Here is a 24,130-nt window from a genome sequence, read left to right on the forward strand (position 1 = left end):
TGCATCACTATAGCAAGGTTTGGATAATTTCATTTGCCTAAGCGCTTCTCAGAATTGATGAGGAAATCACACATAGTACATCTATGGGGGAGAAAGCATTTTATCAACCCACAAATTTAAGCAAACTGATCAACAAAGGGTATATGAGTGGTAACATTTCTAAATTCCTAAACTGGTAGCATTCCTGCAGTCTGATGTTAGAAGAGCCATTTAAGTGATTTGCAGCCTTGTACTCAACCCAAACCCCATCTGTCATCCTGTCTGTAATTTAGTCTTTCTCGAAAGATGAAACATCTTTTCAAAATTCGTAAGGATTAGTGAAATGGAAATAGCTACATTTTTATTCATCCCCTTTTAATATTTTCCTTTGGCTTTCCACCCCCCACCCCCTTCTGAGAGTATAATAACCACTAAGGAAAGCTATTTCAACAAGCATTTCTTGATTCCCCAGTGCTTGGTTAGGACAGATCTGTGCTATTCCTTTTCCTTCACCCACTTGTGACCAGATGAAGACCATGGTTTTACTATGGTTTTCTAAAAATTTAGAGTTTTACTTAAGCACTTCCAGCCTTGCCCTGCAGACACTTACATGGGATTTCTACTGAAGGATTCTTTGTAATAAAAAAAAAAGAAAAAAAAAAGTCACTCTGCATATTTAAGAAAGAAAATGACCTTTTATCTGCAGTGAAGCAGGGATCCTTCCTTTGATCTTACTCCTGGGAATGTTGCAAAATAACAATAGGATAATCCTATCCATTGTCCATATTTTTATGAGCAGCCTGTGTGGGGCTCTGCAAATACAGCAGGGTTTTGCAGCCAAAAGTGGGCACTGATTTTGCTAGGCTGGGGGAGAAAAATATGCCTCCCTGCCTCCCACCTGTCTGTACCTGTCATTTTCTACTTAAGCTCTGCAAACAGTTGTGTGCTTGATTCTCTTTCCCTGAAAGCTGTCTCTCCCCCATCCATTGCCTGGTCTCACACTAACGCCATGCTCCTGTCTCTCTCCTTGAGCAGATGTCTCCTGCCATCTTCAGCTCTGCATTTATTTTTCTCTGGTGCAGCCTTGGAAAGTCTCGATGCCAAGTTTATGTCAAGGTTGTTCAACCATTCTGGAGTGCAACTAGACACAGACCTTGACTCCGCTGTCCTCAAGGTCCTGCTTTTATTATTAGACTTAGCTCACTGTTTGGCTACTATGTTTGAAATCCAATGTTTGAAATCGAAATGTCAGCTCCACCTCAGCTTCGTTATTACACAAACTAGGTGGAAATCTGCTGATCAGAACTCCCATGTACTTCTACCAGGCTAGGATTTCAGCTGGCTGTCTCTTTGAAACACATCTTTCGGTACTGGATCCTTGCCACACGCACTGCTGGGGAGGTCAGTCCCTGGGAAAGGTCACTGGCAGCTTCCAACCCACCTATTTTATTGTTTCTTGTGTTTCTGAAATCTTCTGGCAACACACTGGAATAAAAAGATAACCTTTGGTCTTCAACAAAAGTAATGAAACATTGACCCAAAGTGTATCACTGGATTTTCATGAGGACACCGTACCCAGCACAATACCACATCAGAGCAACATATAAATGCAAGTTTAAATATTAAAGAATGCAACATTTATTTGAAGATGTATTTCACAGTCTGCCATTGTAAATATACAGGGGCACACTGCCAGCAGTGGGACCAGACAGATGCCCACCATGCCTGTCAGTCCCCCTGCAGACTGCGTGCAGCACACAGCCCACCTCCCCTCCCTCTGAGCTCTCACACAGTTGTGTAGCGGGAGCTGTGCTGTGTGCCAGGGTGAGTGGTGGAATTTTGCTACATTCCACTTAGCTTTGTAGCCAAGAAGGTTTAGAAAGATCTGGGTCAGGTTCAAAGGAAAACCACTTTAGCAGTCAAAGCACTCGTGTTTTTTCAGACTGTGCTTGTGAAAACAAGGCATAATATGCAGCCAGGAGAAGCTCTCACCCTGTCCTCAGCAGAACTCATGGACCCTGCAAAGGGCACAGCTCCTTCTCGTCCTGCAATCTGTCCTGCTCGGACACAATGGCTCTGACCCACAAAGTGTACAAAAGAACTCAAAGAGAGCAGAAGAAGGGAATGCAGAGACCCAGTGCTCTCTCCTGTACTACCAATATTTTACCAGGTCTCTCTGTGCCTGTTACTGTACCTTTCTGAGATTTTTTCCTGTTGGTAAAAATGAAGCTGGTGTTACAAACTTCCTCACCGGTCCTTTGACTGGGCAGTCATGCATTTGCATTAGCCTAGTATTGTCATCTTGGATGTTATGTTTGCATACCTGGATCCTATGGCCCAATCTACTTCTGGCCTGACCTCTTTGGTCCTATTCCCTTTTATCAAGGATAATCACAAGCATCTGCTATCCACAGTCTGCAGCTTTTGCAGATTATGCAGCTTCTGAGTGTTGGCCTATTTTATTTTGTCAGTATGAAGACAGAGGCTGTGTTTACCACCCGAGCTGCTGTAATGCCCTCTGAGATATTTGTACGCAAATCTCTGTATCTCATGTTTTTGTACTCTGCCAGGCACAGGAATAAAGAGAGAAAAACAAATTCCAGGAAGAAAGGGCAAAAACTTAGTTTGCCTGCCATAGAAGATCTGTATCTTAACCTTATCATGATACAAATAAATAAATAATAAACTTCAGGTGCTTTGTAGGATGACCCTGCATTATAACTGGGCAACTCAAAATAGCACAGAAAAAAGGGGGCCAAGACAGTGCTAGATAAGGCTGGTGGTCTGGAGGGTATTAAACAAGTGAGGATATATGCATTGGAATCCCAGTTTTGCAGGTCAGGGACAGCTCTTATTTTGCAGGTGAAGTCCAGCTCATGGGAAAAAAAAAAAAAAGCAAGGGACTTGAGAGAGTGCTGTGACAGCTGGCTGAGTCAAAGACAAAACATCTATTTATCCAGAAGGGCAAATTATTTTTCTCCTGAGGGAAATACAAGGTAATTCTGTTGGTAACACCAGAATTAACTGCAGATTCACTGGTTTGCATGGAGTGACCATCTTCCCCTGTATAACCTGAGGGCTGCAGTAGCGAAGAGACCAGTAAGCTGTGTGACAAAGGTAAGTGCCTGCCAGAAGGTAATAATAGCCCCAAAATATCAAAAGGAGGTAGCGGTAGTTAAAGACAGTATTGTGACCATTACTTAAAAGCCGTTTACATTTTATTTTCATGGAAACCCAGTAGTAGTGAAGGAATCTTTTAGATCATTTTTGAAGGATTGTTCCAAACAATTTATGTTCTAGTGTCCTGGCCGGACAGCCTTTGAAGTTCATCCAGCTTTTTAAAGTTAAATGAAAGAGCTAGGTAAGACAAACAAGAAAGTAATTTGTATCACCTTGTTTTAGTCATGTGAAAAGCCATCCCACCAAAAAACAAGACACACAGACCCTGCCCTAGCCCTGCCATCTAATTCTTCAGTGAAATAGTTTAGGAGATTGGACAAAATTTCACTTAAAGACCTTTACAGAATATCTGAAAATAATTTGATGAGCTGCTGAACCATGGTGTTTATCATTTTGTCTGTCTCGAATTTGTTTGCACTCGCTGCCATAGATTCGTATCAGAAATTTGCCATTGGAACAAGAGTCTGAGACACATTACATGGGTTACATTGGTGACACCCTGCCAGTTGTGTCATTGTCTTTCATTTCATAAACTACAGATGTGTAACTGAGCAAGATCTAACTTTAACACAGCAAGGATTACAGCAAATGACAACACAGATTCCATATACAGTATGCTACAATAAAAAGAAACAAAATAATGGACTACTGGACTATTTCTAAAACTGAAGTGGTTCTTTCTTTGCAGAAATATTGTAACAGTGTTTGGTGGATTGACCCTGGCTGGATGCCATGTGCCCTTCAAAGCTGCTCTATCCTTCCTCTCCTCAGCTGCACAGGGGAGAGAAAACGTAAGGAAGACTCCTGGCTTGAGATAAGGACAGGTAAAACAGACTCCACATGGGGAAATTAACTGAATTTAATGCCAATCAGATCACAGTAGGGCAATGAGAAACCAAATCAAAAAACACCTTCTTCCCAGGCTTAACTCCTGATTCCTCCTCCCCTCCAGCAGTGCAGGGGGACAGGGAATGGGGATTATGATCTGTTCATCACAAGCTGTCTCTGCCACTCCTTCCTCATCAGGTGGAGGGCTCCTCACGCTTCTCCTGCTCCAGCATGGAGTCCCTCCCACGGGAGACAGTCCTCCACAAACTTCCCCAATCTCAGTCCTTCTCATGGGCTGCAGTTCTTCATGAACCCTCCCCCGGGGTGCAAATGAATGGCTCTGAATGCTTTTCACTGTGGAAACACATTGTCATATCTCAGGTAGTTACATTCAGTCTCAGGGTGGAGCTTCAGGATGGATCATTAGTTTCTTGTCCTCCTCCCCAGTATGCCCCTTTGAAACTGCTAGTCGGAGACTTTCCGACAGGACCTTTAATTTGAGACGCACTACAGAAGTGTCAGATTACACAGCAACTCCCTGCCAGAAGATACTCCTCTTCCTCACTGCCTGCAGGAATAGTTTCAAGCCCAGTAACTTGCTGTCGTTGTCAGTTGTTTAAACACAGCCAGCAGCCAAGCACCACACAGCCGCTTGCTCACTCCCCCACCAGTGGGATTGGGAAGAAAATCAGAAAGGTAAAAGCTGGAAAACTCGTGGGTTGAGATAAAGACAGTTAATAGAGAAAGTAAAAGCAAAGCAAACATAGAATTAATTCACTGCTTCCCATGGGCAGGCAGGTGTTCAGCCATCTCCAGGAAAGTAGGGCCTCATCACATATAACAGTTACTTGCAAAGAACAAATGCCATCACTCCAAACATCCTCCCCCTTCCTCCTTCTTTCTGCCACTTTTATAGACTGAGCATGATGTCACATGGTACAGAATATCCCTTCGGTCAGTTTGTGTCACATGTCCCAATCTGCCATGGACCCCCAACTTTCTTGCCAGTGTGGCAATATGAAGAGAAGGCCTTGGCTCTATGTAAGCACTGCTCAGCAATAATAAAACCTACTCTATATTATCAACCCTGTGTTCAGCATAAATCCAAAACACAGCTCCATACTAGCCAATGTGAAGAAAATGAACTCTTCCTCAGCCAAACCAGCACATCAGGGTTGACAGACCAAGAAAATAATGTCTGAAAGCAAGAGGTGCCCTCTAATCCATGAACTTTCCTATCAAGTTGACACACAGTAGTGGTGCAAAACCACCAGCTATGTCCTGGGCTGCATCAAAAGGAGTGTGGCCAGCAGGTTGAGGGAGGGGATTCTGCCCCTCTGCTCTGGTGAGACCCCACCTGGAGTACTGCACCCAGCTCTGGGGCTCCCAGCAAAGGAATGTCGTGGACCTGTTGGAACAAGTCCAGAGGAGGGACACAAAAATGATCAGAGAGCTGGAGCATCTCTTAAATGAGGACAGACTGAGAGAGTTGGAACTGTTCAGTCTGGAGAAGACTCCAGAGAGAACTTACAGCACCTTCCAGTACCTCAGAAGTCTTACAAGAGAGCTGGAGAGGGAATTTTTGCAAGAGCATGTTGTGACAGGACAAGGGGAATGGCTTCAAAATGAAAGAGGGGAGGCTTAGATTTTATATTAGGAAGAAATTCTTTTTGTGAAGGTGATGAAACACTGGAACAGAGAAGCTGTGGATGCTCCATCCCTGCAAGTTTTCAAGGCCAGGTTGAATGAGACTGAGTGACTTGTATGTTGTGTATGGCATCCTGTGGAAGGGGATGTCGGAACTAGTCAGTCTTTAAGGTCCCTTCCAACCCAAGCCATTCTATGACTCTATGAAAATCCAGCAGCCTGCAGATAAATGGAGACTGAGTTTCCAGTGTTGTCAGTCTGGCACCTTTTCTGAGCTCCAAATTCTCCTGAAAATGTAAATGGAGATGGTAAGGAGAAGAGCTAAATGCAAAACTGGTATCTTTTCTTCCCATCAAAATAAAAAAATTAAATCCTTTTTAGTAGGAACTTCCATTCAAGAATAATTTCAGCTATGAAAGACAAGTACATTGTTACTAATGGAATTTTTTTTTTAATCAGGAAAGAAAGCTGGCAAATAAATTCTAGGATAATATAAAACCATTTAATTAAAATATAGCATTCCATATAAGTTTGTTGTGGTTTTTTTTTTTTTTTCCTTATGCTTGGAATGCTTCCAGCCAAAGATCTGGCAAGTTATAAATAAACAGATCAAAGTATTGCAAACACAGGCACAGAATGATCTCTACAGCTGCTGCAAGGACTTCCTGCTCAAAGTTGGAATTATGAGATTTTAATGCATCATCTGACCTTGATTGTTGAAAGAATGAAATTAAGCAAAAAGTCAAGATACAGTTTTTGTGGTTAAAATAATTAATAATTTATAGGAATAACATGCAGTATGTGATAGTATACTATCACAAGAAGAAGCATGGTGAGAGGATATGAGTTCTTACCTGATTGCACTCATTTTGATGGTGCTTTCACTGAGTCTGAGCTTTGTCTCGATAAGGATAGCAAAACATCTGCTCTGCAGTTCTTGGCTGAGATGAAGCAATATTCCTTTCTACTTCTCCCTGCCAAGGAGGGGTTTTCCCAATGTTCACACAGGATCAGACCTTTGCTAGGCCTACTGAGGAACCTTAGCCATTACAATCTACATGAAAAAAGGTGTGAAAAAGGAAACTTCATTATTCCCATTCTAGAGAGAAAGGAACAAAAGCACAGAAGATGCAGAGCATGAGGAATTAAATATCAGCCTGCCGAGTCCCAGCCCATTGCTGAAATATCTGTCCAGTGTTTCTCCCTGCAAAAACTCTGGCTGTTACTCTCAATTTCAGGATTCCAAAACTAAACTCTGCCAAAACTTTTGTGGAGTGTCTGTGTGCATGCCATTGAGCAGAGAGAAGAGAAAGGGTACAAAAAAAGAGAGTACAACACAGAGCAGGAACTCTGAATAAAATGCTGATATAATACTGTCACTGCTATCAATAGTATAGAGTTAGAGTATCAGCATTGTGCATCATCTTTTCTTTTGTGATAAGGCGATTGTAGGAGGATATATCAACAAGTGCTGCTGAGCACTGAGATCAAGGACTTGTAGACTCATTGTAACTGCAACATTCACTGACGGCCATCTCAAAACTGGGCCATTGATAAGCTCTCTCTTCTATCTGGAGTGTTTTGTTACCTGATAAGAGACAGGAGGTTCTTCCTGTGGTCTTGCTTATGTCTTCATGTGGCTGGTTTACAGAGCTGGTAGGAACTGTGTTACTTCTGTTTTTCACTTCTCCCTTGGATTAGCTAAAATCCATCAGTGGCTTACAACATAGAGTGGAAGAAATGGGACAGGCAAGATGGGGACTGGTAGGCAGGCAGACAAAAAACGTGAGCTTGTACTTACGATTTCCTTTAGAGAAGAAGCTAAGGTTGTCTGCATTTGTTCCCTGACATTTGACATCTTGCAAGTGAAGATTTAAAATTATTCACATGGAAATTGCATCTAGGCATGGCATGGCATATTTTCACATGGCCCATTTTTTCTCTCTTTAACATCTCACCCAAAAATAGTGGTGCTAAATGGCATTAAGGAGAAAAACCTTACCCAGACAAGTTGCTTGGCTGCTAAAAATCCATTCTACCTGCACACTACCTCTGATCATTCATCATGAACTGAAACGCACATAAATCAGGGAAAAACATGCTTTTCTTTCCTTCCTTCCTTCTCACACTTTCTTTCTTTTTTCATTAGAAAATATGAGGATGAAAAGTATTAAAGGCAAAAATCTTTATTGCTTAGGATTATTCATAGCTTCTCCAGAAAATTATTATTAAACTAACTCACCTAGCTAAGTTTTCTCTTTTAAGGAAGGATCATTTTTACAGACCACTTACAATGTGATTTCCAGCACTGAAAGTGCTTTCCCATGTGGATATAAAGCTGTAGAAAAAGGAACATAAACAAAACCTGGAAGTCCAGGGAATTTCCCTGTACTTAATGTTCAGAAAACATAGTTGTGGCCTATCATGCAACCCAGTTTTATTAAATTCCACTGATTAGGAATAAAAGAGAATTGAAAAAACATGGGTGAATAGCAAAAGCAGTGTCCTGTGAGAGTCAAAAGGAAGGACCTGCTCCACATGATGATATTCTGACTTTAAGGACTAAGCATCCATTTTATTTCAGCTGCTCCATATTTTGTTCTTACACAGTTTGATTGCAAATCCTCATTTTTTTTTTTTTTTAGTTCTCCTAAGCTGCCATGAGTTCAATAGCATTCTTAGAGGGATTCTGACTCCCTTATCCTTCCCATGAAAAAGGATGAGCCTCTGAGCAAAAGTAGGTATCATGTTTCCTTCCCACTGTGCTTGCTCCTGTCATTGGCTATTTAATTCCAATTTGATTTATTTAAGGGATTTAGGAGCTTGGCTTTCTAGACCCTGCTTAAATAAAATTCAATTAAACTCACATTCTGATTAATATCTAAATTAAAAGTGAGGACAACTCACTTTCTTCTCCTCCAGAAAACCCAAAAATGCAAGTTATGTTTTTGCCTTGAGCTGAATCCTTTCACTGTCTTCCTGATGTGCCTGGTAGGCGATCCAGTCCAGACTGACCCTCAAACATATCTGTGGCTCTAGATTGAGAGATTTTTCAGGTCCTGAACACCCTTTCCCATAGAGCCATGCTACTCTGGGGAGCAGAGGGAGAGTTTTGACACGTGAGCATCCTCTCTTGAACATCTCTGCTGCTGATTTGGGAGTGCAAATAGAACATCTCAGCCTTGGGTATCCCTCCTTCATCAGGAAAAATAAACATCTTCAGTGGCTTCCTAGTCTGAAAGTATCTGCTGCAGCAAAGCCAGTGCCTCAAAGAACTTCATATACCATCTGTTTCTATCCCGGTATCACTGGACCTAATTTACCTTTGCACATCAGCAGATTACAGAGGAGTTTTTTAGAGCCTCTGATCAATAATCAGCCACTTGTAATCACTAAGCAGCTGATTTTAAGCTACTAGAGACAGGATGTGTGCTTTAGCTTATGACAATGTTTTGACTAGTTGTTAATTACGTTGACTGGCCACCAAAAATATAAACCACAGGGTTCTTTTAGAGGGTTTATATTTTCATGGAGAGGTTTAGTTAGAAAGAGGAAAGGAAATACCCCCTTCCTCCTCTTAATTTGGAATCTGCGGAAACTCCTAATTTTGGGGAAGGTATAAAAAGCAGGTAATTCTTTTTTGAAAAAGTCTCACATTTTTTTTGATCACCTCTAATTCTGCTTCATTCAAGACAACACCTGCCTCCAAGTCACTGCACAAATATTAACTTTCCACTAATTTTTTAATAGAATGTATAATTGTGGGAGACATTTTACCCACCACCCAGAATGGATAACTCTTAAACAGATTTCTGTCCCTCCTTAAGAGCCTTTTGCAAAGTTTTATAGGATTTTTGCCCTAACTCCTCACATTTTTCTTAATACTATTCTTGCTAAGGAAAAGGAAAGAATACAATCATAGTAATGGTAATAATAATAAAATAATAATAATTAATAAAAATTATTATGTCTGATATATTTCAGTCTATGAAACCAGATTCCAGCTTTCTCTTTTTATTTTCACTCATTTGCTGGTCTGACTTTTCTTCTACTTTTTTCCTCTTTCATCTCCCTTTCCTAGCATTTTCTTGCCTCTTTCCACTTTGGCCTTGTAAGTCGCATACTGGTAATTTAGTTGCTGTTCCTGATCTTTGTTTCTCACACTATAAAGAACAACTCTTTGGTTTCTCTGGAACCTACTAAAGACCACCGTTCATCTCACATGCAAAGATGAATAAAAACTTTGATGATAACAAAGTCTGAGTTAATATCTTTTTGGATCTGTTGGTTTCTAGCAGATTTCCCCAACTGGATAAGTGTGTTCATTTCAATAACCATTAATCACAGACTTATAATTCTTTGTTGCACAGAACCACTACCCAGTTGAATATGCAGAAAGAGCACTGAATTATGCAGGAGTATTGAAAAAGAAAAGGAAAGACAAAAACCCTATAATTATACAAAAATACTAAAAAGCATTTTGACGCACACAGGACTATTGTTTCTAGGTTTATTGGAGGTTGGTGGGACTTTGGGGAGAAGATATTGAACCAAATGACAGAGATACACTTTAAAGTATCTTGAAAAGAAGAATCTGTTGCTTTCAGAATACAACAGACTTAAAATACTTGGTTGAACTGATAGCATCTTGTGCTAGTTTAAAAGTAAACCAGCAGGAGAAATGAACCCAATTCAAGAGAGATTACAAGTCACAGTTACAATTTACTAAAAAGATTACAATAAATATAATGATATAGAGAAAACTGGTTTTAACCCACAAAAACAGCTGTAGGAAGGCCATGTCAGATCCAAAAAGACTTTCCCAACAGAAATCAATGAAATATGTTTATTTCCAACAAAGGCAAATATTTTTAAAAATTCACACTTTACAGTGAACAGCTGTTTCATTGGAAAATTCCTGATCAGCTGTAGCATATGGAAAGATAAGGTCGTCGTGACTTGGTGTTGTCATCTCGTGTTCCTTGGAGGATTAATATGGATCAGTAATAACTGCAGCTGCAGAGCAGTTAATAATTGAAAAGGTGCTAATGAGTGCATTGATGAAGTCAGCAGAGTCAGAAATTTCTTACCCATAATATTTCTTCCTCTTTTTGATCCTTTTTGCCTCATATGCTGAGCAAAGAATCGAATTTTTTTGGCTTGTAAGGCCTGACCATCCTTTATAAATGGAATTCTATTTGATGATACCATGACTGGAAGTAGGTCCCTGGCCATTAAAATCCTGCCTGAGTTTCCCCAGTTTTTCTGCCATCTCTGCTTTGCCTTTGAAGTTCCATGTAGTTCATTAACTTAGGGACCTGAGACCATCTTTATTCTGTACATTACTTTACCAGTCAAATATGTAGGCCAGCAAAGAGGGGTGGGTGACTACACATTCTGTGTACATGTCTCTCTTCATTCTTCAGGATGAGCAATCATACCTGTTAGGCCCATTACAGTGCTTGCGTGGCCTTTAGTAAGATCCAACAGGAACAGAGAAAAATCTTAACCTCTAGGTTCATCTGCCATCTTCATCTTTGATGTAAAATCAGCTTGAACTGTAATCCAGGAAATCCTTGCTAGATTCTCAGGCTGATGCTCTTAACGGTCTTGCTCTGCTGAAGGCTCTGGGCTAGATGTTGCCTTAATGAAATGACTGTACTGCACAGGGGAGCTCCTACCTCTCAGATCAACTCCACAGAGAACAGAGAAAACCTGTATTAGGTGTCACCTGTTGTTGGTTAAGTGCAGGATAAGGAATGATAGGTCAAAGCAGGAGCAAGAACAAGTAGGTAGTCTGATTTTCCCAGCTGCCTCATCCTTTCCCTTGGCAAAACCCTTCCAAAATTACATACTTCCTACACAAAATGTCTTTGGGGCTTTACTAGACATACTTTAAATTAGAATATGCCTTGTTGTTTGTTTTTCACAAATTTACATTTCATTTATGCCACCTGCAAAATGCCGCCTGTGCCTGACAGGGATTATTCTGAATGCAAAGCACAGATTAAATGAAAAGTCTAGAGCCCTGGAAAGTGTTCTAAAAGTATGCCATAAGTTTAGAAAGGTATACACAGCCCGCAAATCTAAAATTTTGCCCTAAAATTACAGAGAGGCCATTAGTAGCCACCTGTCCACCTGAGTAACTTCTAAAGCAAACCAGGCTCCCATGGAAAGGAGGAGGGAACAGAAAGAGAAGTAGTGTCAAGCTGCAGTTTGCAGGGCTCCAAGCAGAAATTTCTATTTCCAGCAGGAATAAACCAATTTGTCAAAATAAGAAATGATAGTACAGAATGATGTCTCTCTGTTCTCAGGAACACTGGAACAGAGTAGTAAGTGCTCTGTCCTACCCATGAGGGCTAATGCATCAAAACAGCAAATGTGAGAGAGAACTGGGAAGGACCACTCCAAGTGACCCACTTAATGGCTGCATATTCCCAGCAAACATGATTAATGCAGATGAGGCAGACAAAGTACACATGCTTACACTAAAGAAGAAAAGAACTTCAATTACGCTGTTCCAGGGCAATAATCCCATTAAACAAAAGCTGCACAGTAACAGCATGAAAAATCAAAGCAAGAAGCAATTCTAGGTATGGCTGAAAGATGCCGAGCTGTTCAGTTCAGAATCTATGCAGAAATGCTCCTAACGACTGGAGTAAGATGTGTAACTCTTTCATTTGCTGATGCATGCCCTGCCTGCTGCTGAATCCTGGAGGATTTTTAATCCTTTTCCAATGGCTATGCAGGATTTTCAAAACTTGCTTTTTCCACATATTTCCTGGAGTGTACAGACACTTGTCCCAGTACTTCAACCAATCTTGACAACATCCTTCTAAGCCCAAAGCAACAAGTGAACATTTTACAGACTATAAGCCAGCTTCATTATTTTTATTGCTGAGTAATGCATGAAGAAGTTTAGGCCCACAATCACCTATCACTGCATCTGCTTCATTTTTTTTTCCAGAACACTATGACCACAAAAAAAAGCACCAGCCAAAAAACCTCCAACCTCCCCCCTCCAGCAAAACCACAGTGATAAGTTAGCTAATGAGAGTAAAGAACATATTTATACACATAGACAATGCTAATAGTCAATTAGTTGCAGCCAGTTAATTAAAATTCAAGAAGCCATGCACATTTTTATTTCCTTTGAAGCTGATCTCCCATCTTAGCTTTGTCAAAGGTGTCTTTCATTAAGGTACCAAAGTTCAAACAGACAATAGTTATTGCTTTTTATTTGAAAAACTATACATCTTTCGTTATAGAACCCTCAGGGCCTTGGAGCTGCACTTTGCTGTACCTGCTTTCCCAGCCACCAGCTAGCAGGCGTTTTCAGTTCCTTGATAGGAATATAGAAACAAATCCCTATAAGTGCTAGTGAGACCTTAAATAAGAATTATCAACCACAGTTATTGACTACAGGAACCAAAGGCTAAAATTGTGTTTGGAGCCAGGGATAGAGACTGCACAGAGCTGCAGTACAGCACCAAATGAAACCACACAGGAGTGAGACTTGAGCTGGCTTCAGGCCACATACACATCAAAGACTAGTACAAGACCATGTCCAGAAGCTGAGCTTGGAGGGGAACACACCAATACTGCCCACTTTGGCCCTGGACAAGGAGTCAGCAAGACTGGGATTAGACTGGTTATTTAGAAGAAGGAATGTGGGCAGCAGGAACAGGAGCCTGGCTGATATACTCAGCATCTAATGAGATCCTGCGAGACTGAAAAGCGTTCAGGCGGCTGGCTGCTGCTGTCTGCCTCATGGGATTTGGGAGGAGTAGCTGTAAATTTAGATATTTTTGGAGTAAGGAATCAATTTAATGAAGCGGGATTCCTACAGTTTATTGACTGTCAAGAGCATATATTTGCAAAGCAGTATTTCATCAACTCCTATTTTATCATTTAAAAAAACTAGAGCTTTGAGCATGGTAGACATTCATAAATATTTGGAGCACTGCTTGCCTATGAATTTATATCCCATTTACAAATTACTTAATTATTGTATTCCTATCCCTATAATACAAGTAATTCCACTTTAATGTTATAAAATGCTCTGTAATGTGTAACATACTTTAAATACTATGATATTCTAATGCAGATATTCATGTCTGAATATCTAAAAGGGAACAATATTCTAAAAAAATGCTTTACTGATAGACTTCATGCTAAAATGTACTAGTTTATAGCAGTAAACATTAATATTAGTATTTTATGGTATATAATATATTGATCTATGAAATACCACTACTTGGATAGCTACAGATAATTTAAAAACAATATGTTAGCCTAAATGTAAAACTCACAGAAAAATCACGAAAGCTCAAAGGTACAATTTACTTCCTAAGCAGACAAAACTTCTGTAGAATTTTCTGAATTCTGGAATATACTGAAGACTTGTTATAAAATTGAATTGTATAATATCCAGTTTATATAGGACACCTCACTTTTAGAGAACAGATTTAATTATGTCTGTCCTTTCCTAAATAGAAGGTAGGAATCTTTTTTAACTACATCTGTATTGCTGCTGATGGCTGGTTCTTATAAATTATTTATGTTGAAATCATGTTATTTTTCATTGTGCATTAACAGTGAATTCATGACTGGCTGATCAGCTATTAAGAAGAAATCAGAGAATCAGTACCTGGGTCTTTGACATGTGGGAAAATTTTTTTCAGAATCCCTTCAGGGATTTTGCAGAATGGCACTTTTCACCACTTCTTTGAGTTCCTTGTTATTTTATCCACTATTAATTATTCCTTTTGAGCTGAAAAAAAAAAAAAAGCCATTCTACAGTGATGTTTTTTCAAGAAGTTGTTTATGTAACACATGCACTTTTGGATTAACAAGTCTGCTTTCTGTCTTTTCTCTCTGCGTAGCTTCACTGTTGGATCAGATTACTTCTTCACCTGTAAGGTGTCTTGTTTGGATGAATCCCCCAGGCTTAAATGCTGCTTTGAAACCAAGTATTTCTACCTTAATGCAGATTTGTTCACCCAAGGGACACATACTCACCACAGCAGTTCTAGGCTGTCATCTAGACCTCCCAGGAATCTTAACCATCTTTCTTGTTCTTCTGGCATTTGTAATAATACTAAGAAACAACAGACCTGCGCTAATGGAAAGGAGAAACACATCAGATAAGATTTGCATATCTTCTCATATCTGGAATTTTGCAACCATCATCAAGCTGCATCAAGTAATTCCAGAGTATCTGAGGAAGAAGGGCTCAGGCAGCCAGGTGAACTTGGGAGATGTTACCCTTACAGACCTAAACCCAAGCCAAACAACCTGATGCTATGTATACTCTCAGCATTTCATACCCAGACACCACTGGAGAAAACAGAAAGGAAAACCAGCATGAAACTTTCAAAATAAATATACTGGGTAATTTGTGTTCCATGTGCTCTAGGACACTCCACTTTGTCAGGTACAAGCTGCCCAGACTGCTTCTGATGTTCAGCTTCCTTTTCTTCACTTTAGGTGCTGAAAATATTACTAGAGAATTTATGTTCATTCAGTAAATGCACACATTTATATTTGAGATCATCCTCTAGGCCTTGTATCGTCAGTAGACAGAAAGAGGTATTTCTAGGACGCAATTCCTCCCGTCTTCAAGCAGACAACTGAAACAGCCCAGGTGAATTACACAGTACAAGGGCTTATCTTTCTACACTATTAAGGCAACCCAGTAGAGAGATTCAAGTTGAGAACATCTGAAGTGAGGTGGAATCAATTCCACCCCTTATTTTTAAAGGCTTTGGTTCCTTCACTTAGCGAATTCCACAACTCTCACCAAACTTCTTCTCCTTTGCTCTTCTCCCATCCTTTGCAACTTCCTTTTATTTTTCTGCCTAGTTTCTGCCCTTCATCCCTTTTCAGATGAGGTAGCAATACCAGAGAGTTCTTAAGAATGCCAGGCCTGCTTATTGCAATGGGAGACATAGAAAGATGAAAAGTAAAAGCATCAAAATAAAGCAACAAAACAGAATGACAAGCAAAAAAGCCAAAACAGTTTTATCAGTACTATCACCTTTTAAATACTGTTATATTTTATAAGAAAACAGCCTAAATTAGGCTGCAGATATTATTTGAAATGCATAGAGATTATAAGATTAAATGATGCAGAAGCAGCCTACTCTTCTGCAGAACACTAAAATGCTATATTTATAACTGGGACTCAGCATGGCTTTCTAGAAAAAGATCTAATAAGCAACAGAGGATATAGTCAACTTCCAATTCCCCAAGTATGAATGCTTTCTTTCCCCATGCGAATCTGTCATGCAAACCATAGAGAATAATTTGGATTTGCCTTCTTCATGAACACTTTCGAATTAATCAGACGTGTGAGCATTGTGTATGTCAGACATGTTGTGCTACTGTTCTGGTAGTTTTAAACTAATGGTATTACATTGCATTTTTCCTTATGAAAAATTTAGCCAAGAGGTTTTTTGCAGCTTTTCAATCTCATGTCCTTGAACATCAAATGTCAACAAGGCTCTTATGTAAACATCATAGAATCACAGAATGGCTGAGACTGGAAGGCACTTCTGACAATCATCTAGTCCAAATCCCTGCTCAAAGCAGGAACAGCTAGAGCAGGTTGATGAGGCCTGTACTGAATTGGGTTTGAACATCTCCAAGGCTTCAAACTGGCATCCTATGCCAGTGTTTGATCACTCTCAGAGTGAAGTAGTTTTTTCATATGTTTAAATGAAATTTACTACATTTTAATTTGTTTCCATTGCCCCTTGTCTTTTCACTGGGCACCACTGAGAAGAGTCTGCCTCTGTCTTCTTTACTACCTCCTGAGCAGGTGTTCATAAATATTGATAAAATTTCCCTGAGCCTTCTCTTCTCAAGACTAAATAGTCCTGGCTCTCTCAGCCTCTCCTCATATGAGAAATACCCTTAATGAGAAATACTTCCTTAACCAGAACAGCTCTTTTCCAGACATGATATGTATGTCCATGTCTTACTGGAGATCCCAGGACTGGACTCAGCACTCTAGATACATCTCACCAGAGTGGACTGGAGAGGAAGGAACACCTCCCTCAAGCTGGTGCAACCCAGGAGGCTGTTGGCTTTCTTTGCTGCAAGGGCACATTGCTGTCTCATGGTCAACTTGGTATTGACCCCCAAGTCCTTTTCTGCCAAGCTGTTTTGTAGCCTATCACTCCCAGGTTGTCCTGGTGCCTGGAGTTGTTCCTCCTCAGAGGCAGGACTTTAAATCTCCCTTGGTTGAATTTCATGAGGTTCCTGTCAACCCATTTACCGAGCCTCTCAAGGCAGTTCAAATGTCTCGTATATCAGCCAGTCCTCCCAGTGTTGGATTAAGTTTTGAAAACTCACTGAGAATGCATGCTGTCCTACCACGCAGGTCATTAATGAAGATGTTAAACAGTATTGGCCCCAGTGTTGACCCCTGGGGTACACTACCAGTAACCGACCTCCAGCTGGACTTCTTGCTGCTGATCACAACCCTCTGGGCCCAGTTATACTGCCAGTTTTCAGTCCATCTCACCATTTAATCATCAGTTTGTCTATGAGGATGTTATGGGGTACAGTGTGGAAAGTGTGCTTTCAGCGTAAGCAAAAATAAACATCCACTGCTGTCCCTTCCTCCTCCACGCCAGTCATTTCATTGTAGAAGGCTACTGGTAGGGTGAGGTACAATCTGCCCTTTGTAAATCCATGCTGACTACTTCCAGTCACCTTTTTGTCTTGCATGTGTTTGGAAGTGGTTCCCAGGACAAGTTGTTCCATCAGCTTCTTTAGGGATCAAGGTGAGGCTGACCAGCCTATAGTTCCCTGCATATTCCTCCTTGCCCTTCCTGAAGGGTGACATTTGCTTTCTTCCAGTCCTCTGTAACCTCCCCTAATTGCCAACATCCTTCAAAGACAATTGAGAGTGGCCTCACAATGGCATTACCTTCTCCCTCAACACTCATAGCTGCATCTGTCAGCCACGGACTTCTGTGTGTGTGGTTGGTTTAAATGTTCCCTAACCTGACCCTCCTCCACCAAGGTAAGTCTTCCTTGCTCCAAATTTTCACCCTGTTTTCAGGGACCTACAATTCCAGAAGGCAAATCTTATCTGTGAAATTTAGGCAGAGGCGGCATTGCGTATCCTGGCCATTTTTGTGTAATTTGTTACAGTTGCCTGGTTCCATTCAACATAGGGCCGTTGTTGCAGAGACACTTGTAGAAACCCTTCTGGTGGCCTTTCATGTCCCTTAACCAATTCAAGTCCTGGTAGGCTTTGTCTTTTCTAATGCTATTCCTGCATGCCCAGACAGCATCTCTATATTCCTCACAGGTCACCTGTCCCTATTCCCACCTCTTGTGATGCTTCCTTTACATGAGTGTTTTATCAGGATCTCATTGTCTGTCTGTGAAGACCTCCTGCCACTTCTGTTTGGCTTTCTGCAAATCAGTATGGACTGTTCTTGAGCTTGGAGGAGGTGGTCCTTGAAAAATTAGTAAACTCGCCTGGAACTCTCTTCTCCTCAGGTCCATCTCCTATTGGATTCCTCTAAGAAGGTCCCTAAACAGGCCTTTTCCCAGGAAAAGTGTGAGAGTTTCCCTTATAATGTTGTCCTCTTAGCACTTCCTTATTTGAGTGTATATGCTTTAGGTCCCCTTCAGTCCTGCACTGCTGGTTTCAAGGTCTCTCCTGTTCAAGCTACATCTTTTTCTTGTCAGCCCAGCCCAGCCCCTCACTTGATTATGGGTTGTCATTTCCTTCCTCCATCTTTCCAATTTTCCTATCTCTTTACCAAGTAGGCCAGTCTGTTGTCAAAGATGTTTCTGGCCTGCCTAGTCAGGTGGGATCCCACCCCTTCCCCAACAATCTTTAATTCTCACAAAGGACCCATGGTCATAAAAAAATAATCCCTGTCATTGACACAAGCTGCACAGTACTTGTTGATCCAAAGGATTCACTCACTCCTTGTAAAGTCCTTTGCCCTAACCAGTAGGATCAAAGACAAAACCATTTTGCCCTCATGCTCTCACCCTCAGTCATGTAGACATGCTCAGTACACTCCATGTCTCCCCTGGTATCAGCGTTGGTGTCCACCTGGAAGAGCAGCAGAGGTCAATATTCTGAGGACTGGACAAGCCACATCAGTGTCTCCACAATGTCACTAAGCCTCTAGCAAGTAGAAAATCTCCCTAGACAGCAGTTTAGGTTGGTAGATGGGGGCTTTGAGCAATAATAATATCCAGCATGGTCTTCTGATCAAAAGTTTGCTTTGGCTATTGCAATAAACAGGATTTGAGCATATTAGAACCCCATCAGTACAAACTCTTCCAGACACCCTCTGGAAGAGAATTGTGTCAGTCCCTGACAGACTGTCCTGAGAATCCATATCTGGGAACATGCAGACATAATGCAAGGTACTGCAGCCATTGACCCAAACTCAAAGATCTTCAGCTAAAATATCCTTCCCTTTCCTTTTTTCTCCGCTAAGCTCTAGCCCCAAGTCAAAGCAACAGAGAAAGCAGTACAGGAGTAAAGAGAGAAAATGAGTGTTACAAAAAAAAATTAAATATGCACCCTTTCTTACAAATTTACTTAATACAGCTTGCTCATATCCCTATGTTGACATTCTTCAGACAGCTTCTGCCATGCAGCTGATCAGCCTTTGCACACCATCCACTTAAAGTGCTGTGTTTTGAACTGTAATTTTGAGGCACCCTTAATTTTTTTGCTGACTGAACTAGATGCAATTCTTTCCACCCATATTCTGTGCTGCTATGTGGTGCCAAGGCACCTACCTTCAGAAAAAAAAAAAAAAAGAGTATTGTTTATGTTGCTGAAGAAAACAAAGATTTAGGAAAATGTATTGAGAAAAACAAGTAGTGTCTGTGTCTGTGTTCCTTGAAGGTTCATCATCTTCTGAGAAATCAGACTGCAAGAGGTGGAGGACCTAGCACTCCTGTGCCAGGTCATACTCTGACTAGAGCTGCTGAGAACATTATTTTAAAGGTCAAGGTCATAGATTAAATTGGTAATTGTCAATTCATTGAATATAAATTGCTCATCCAAGAGGGTTAGTCCTAGCAAATGTTTCAACTCAAGACATATATGGGACAAAAGTGCTTAAATTGTCAGAGTTTCTCTATGATATTTTTAAATTATAAAATGCAAGATTTGGCTTTATTATGATTTTAATTGCAAACATTGGAATTAATGCTAGTAAACTTACAGTGAAATAGTAAAGTAAAACTAAATAATTAAAGATGATCTAAATGGAATGTTCGTAATTGCTCCATCTCTGATTTTTTTTAGGGAGGAAAAAGGAGGGAAGGGTTATTGTCTTTTCCTCCCTATTTGGGATGCTAATTTTTCATACTCCAAACCATTTCCTGCTTTGGTCTGGGTGCTACTGTGAGCATTTTTAGCAGTAACAGAGACTTCTGGCAGTGGCTAGTACACTCTCTTACCATGAAAAAACAAAAATCAAACCAAACTCCAAAGCATTAAACCTGTGAAGATCAAAGAACCAGGAGTAGTTTAAGGGAGTGAGCTTTATCCTTTCATGTGTAAGGTATTGGGCACCTTTTAGGCAATATATTACTTACGTCCTTATGAGACCAAAGCAAACCCCTTGACTATAACTATGAATTTTCTTGGCATTTTATTTTATCAAGTCAAATGACCAATAATCCTAGAAACAAAAATCCCTCTGGACATAATTTTGCAGGCACTACAAGAGATACATATCTATTTTACTGAATTTTTTTTTTAATTACTTAACTAATTTATATACATTATAAAAAGATGTTCTAATGTAATGATTTAATAATTCATCAGTTTCCTCATACAGCTTCTTTTAAGTCTATTCTACAGTGACATTTCAGTTAGCACTGTTGCTTTTTTCCTCAAAATTTCACAGTAAGTGCAATATTTAAAAAAACCCCAAACTTCAGTGAGTTCTAGCCCCCAGCAATGACCCTAAAAAACACCAAGTGCACTGTACTTGAGATTTTACCTTCTGTACTACCTCTAAAGTACTTGTATATACATTTGTTCATTGATTTCAAAACATCCGAATAATTTACTTTTTTGCCCCTATTTTCTTTATCTCTCCCCTAAGTTCATGATTTTTTTATTTTTTTTTTCTTTCTTTCTTTCTTTCTTTTTGGTTTATACTTTCTGTATCTATGAGCAATCCCTCTAATGTAAGACAAGAGTCATGATTTAGTCTGTGGACAGTTAAAAATATTGAGAAATGAAAGATGTTAAAGATTTATTGTATCAAAAATATATAATCTCATTTCAGCATTTCACTTTTTTCAAACAATGTAACTTTTATTTGCCTTTTATTACAGTATGTCAGTTGTTACACATGCTGTATTTCTTTAGTTGCTGCTATCCCTTCCTGCAAATGTGTTCCCCGAGGGAAAATTTGCTCTCTTTTCACAAAAGCAGAAGCAAGTGCAAACCAGAAATCCGAGAGAGGTGTTCACTCAGCTCTACAGGGGGATTTGCATGATTTGTCATGTGATAGTTCAGCAGAACTTTCTGTGCTGCCTGTGGTACTGTTTATAAACTATGACTTGTTTGTGGAATGATGTACTTTCCTTCATAAAACAAGTAATTCCTCAAAAAGCAACCAGTACATGAAAAAACTAATCAGCTTTGTGCTGTATCATTCTAGTCATGTAACTTGGAATAATCATTCAGTAAGAGTTGAAATGATTGCTTTCAGCCATGTTGAAATAATTGTATTTAGCCATAAGAAAGCAATCCACACTTTTAAAAGGAATACTCTGGATTCTCTGTTTTCATTGTGTACTGATAAGCCTAGTACTTCCGCACAGGGTTTCACTGGGGTTTGAAACTGTACCAAGGAAAAGGCATCTCTTTGTGGTACTTGGGGTTTTTACTCTGTAAATAGTTCAGTGAGCGTTCTCATTTTCAGTGACTAATGATAACTTCCATGGTGATTGTAGCTCAGCCAGCTACCAAAGACAGGAGCAGACAAGGAGCACTCATATCATCCATTGCTGTAACTCAGTGCTCACATGAGGAGCATTGCCAAGAGATTTCAGGAGAGGGTGACATTAGGCAACTCGCACTTTGGAAAACCGTCAGGGTGAGTTAATCTGAAATCAGCTATGATCAGAAAAGAATGTATATTCATAGCTTTTCATACATTGCAGGTTTGCAGTGTTGAGTGGGATGTGAATCCTGTAAAACTGAGCCTTTAGTAGGTGCCAAGCCTGGCCTAGTAGTCTGAAGGGGTGTCTAGGTGTTCAGGTAATCAGATACATGTTCATACAAAGGATTTTTGCATTTTTCTATTAGTACAAAAAAGACTGGAAAGAGCTTAAATGTTCAAGGAATCGCCTGCCACAGTGGAGTTCTTGATCCAAAGTAAGCATACCAAGCTCCATGACCAACACATTTTCCTAAGCTAAGGCACTGTTGCTTTAGCTTAGCTGTAGCCTGAATTCAGCTCAACCACATTGGATGCATACTGTGCTTAGCAAGATTGAGCCTGGATCTGAATGCCAAACTCACTTGTTGCAACAGGCTGTTAGAGAAATACTGGTTTAGTCTCCTGTAACATCACCAGTGCTTGACCTTCAGACCCCTCCACATACAAACCCAGGGCTGTCCTCTGTCCTTGAGTGTCGTCCAGGCCCCTGCCTGGAGACAGCACCTGCCTGAGCCCCCCTCCACAGCCAACATATAAATCAGTGGGAAGGACCCAAAAGTGAGCATTGCTGATAAGGCCTATGCACCCAAGGGAGAGGTTAGATTCCCTGCTGTGGTACAGCTCTGTGAGTAAGGCACTCAACTAGCATGTGAGGGACCCAGTTCAAACTTTTCTTCCCCTGGTTTGGAGCAGCAATTTGACCTCAAGTCACAGTCCCCGGGAGACAAACCCCAGCTACTATGCCATAGAGCAGTTCTCCTAGTGCCAAGTTCTTTCAGCATGGAGAAAATGGTGTGTCTCTGGGCTTTCAGTGACCACACCTGCACATTTCTTACAAATGTGTTCTAAGTCTTTTAAAAAAGCTACAAGATGTAATATTTTTAAAAAATAACACGTTTATGAGGAAAATACACCTGTGTCAATATATAATGCATTCTCAGGTGATTTGATTCTCATTATTCAAACAATGGTGTTAGTTTGATGTTTTGTGCAATCCCATGACAGTACTTCAATGATCCAGACAGGCTGAAACAAATAGTTCTGAGTATGCTCATGGGAAACACACAGGAAACAAACAAAAAAAAATGTATGGGCCATTAAAACTCAAGTCTAACTGAAGTTTCTTTATATCATTTTCATGACTGTACAAATGTCAGGATAAGTTGAACTGTTTTGACAGCAAAACAACCCAAATTAGAAAGCTTGCATGTGCATGCAGTTCAGGTATTGTAAGAAATAAGCTGTTCTTTTCCTTTTTCCATACATGTGTGATGGCAGGTGCCACGTGGAAGCAGGAGTGATGTCCTTATGTCCTCTTCCTTGTCCTTTTCTACTTAGCTGTTGACAAAAACTGCTTCTTATTGAAAAATGTTTCCATAACTGTTCTTCAAAAACTCCTTAAAAGCCCTAGTATAAGGACTTTGGTTTTATTTGGTCTCATGAGAAGGGGTAAACTTACTTGACTAATGCAAAACCCCTAAAAGACATCTCTGAATTTGGGATGAAAAGGCATTTCCCTCCAGCCTAGAGGCACATTTCCAGCTTAGACGTGCTTAGATCTGTGCCCGCTCCTTGGCACAGCTGTTGACTGGCTTGTCCTCTCTACTCCACACTGCTGGCTTCTGCACATCCCATTTCTTCTGTACTCCTTCATAGGGGTCACTGGGTGCCACCTCAGGTGGTAGATCTCAGAAAGACAAGCAAGGTGAGTCACTGCCTTGTGAATCACTTCTTTACAGTTGATTGCTACTTTAGCTGATTGAATAAAGAGAACACCTGCAATAGCATATAATTCGTGTTGCAATAAAAGCAATTGACTGCTAATTTTCACCAGATGCCTTCTGTACATCACTGTCCTCTTCATATTCCCTAGCACTGAACACCTCGGATAAATAAGACATTAGTACCTTGTACAATTTTAAAATCTGAGGGTTGCAAGGGGGGTACAGTTACTTTAGTTTTAGAATCATATAGCATCTCCATCCCTGTTTCTCCCTAATTCTTATCACTTGGATTCTGATGTGCAACCTTTTTCCGGGATCCTTCTTTTTCTTCTTTACATTTTTTAAAATTGCATGATATTAAAAAGCCCACCTTCTGAAATTCACTGTGCTGGGGAATAGGGCATTCTTAAGTTCTTTCCATAAACTTCTGTCTTGCAGATGGGATTTCTTTGCCACAAACACATTCACTTTCGGGGGCTGAGATTTTACTGCCAAACATGAACAAAATTAGTGTGGCACCATGCAGTGCAGAATAGGAACCTTTCTGTTTTGCTTGTTCTTAACATAGATTGTGTTGCAGATACTAGGCAGAGC

General features: G+C 40.3%; 1 long non-coding RNA gene across 3 annotated transcripts; it reads right to left on the reverse strand.

Moving 5' to 3' along the window:
- Window positions 1-4,076: 4,076 nt before the first annotated feature.
- Window positions 4,077-19,946, reverse strand: LOC135414631 (uncharacterized). Of its 3 annotated transcripts, XR_010430756.1 has the most exons (6): window positions 14,656-19,946; window positions 14,285-14,407; window positions 8,542-8,725; window positions 7,877-7,972; window positions 6,489-6,688; window positions 4,077-5,921 (listed from the first exon to the last, which is right to left on the reverse strand). It is a non-coding gene; the product is annotated as an uncharacterized LOC135414631 (long non-coding RNA). The 3 variants fall into 3 exon arrangements; XR_010430754.1 differs by having other exon boundaries at window positions 6,489-7,972; XR_010430755.1 differs by lacking the exons at window positions 4,077-5,921; window positions 6,489-6,688; window positions 7,877-7,972; window positions 8,542-8,725 and adding an exon at window positions 12,505-13,424.
- Window positions 19,947-24,130: the final 4,184 nt, after the last annotated feature.

This window comes from Pseudopipra pipra, chromosome 5 (assembly GCF_036250125.1).
Source record: "Pseudopipra pipra isolate bDixPip1 chromosome 5, bDixPip1.hap1, whole genome shotgun sequence".
Lineage (NCBI taxonomy): Eukaryota > Metazoa > Chordata > Aves > Passeriformes > Pipridae > Pseudopipra > Pseudopipra pipra.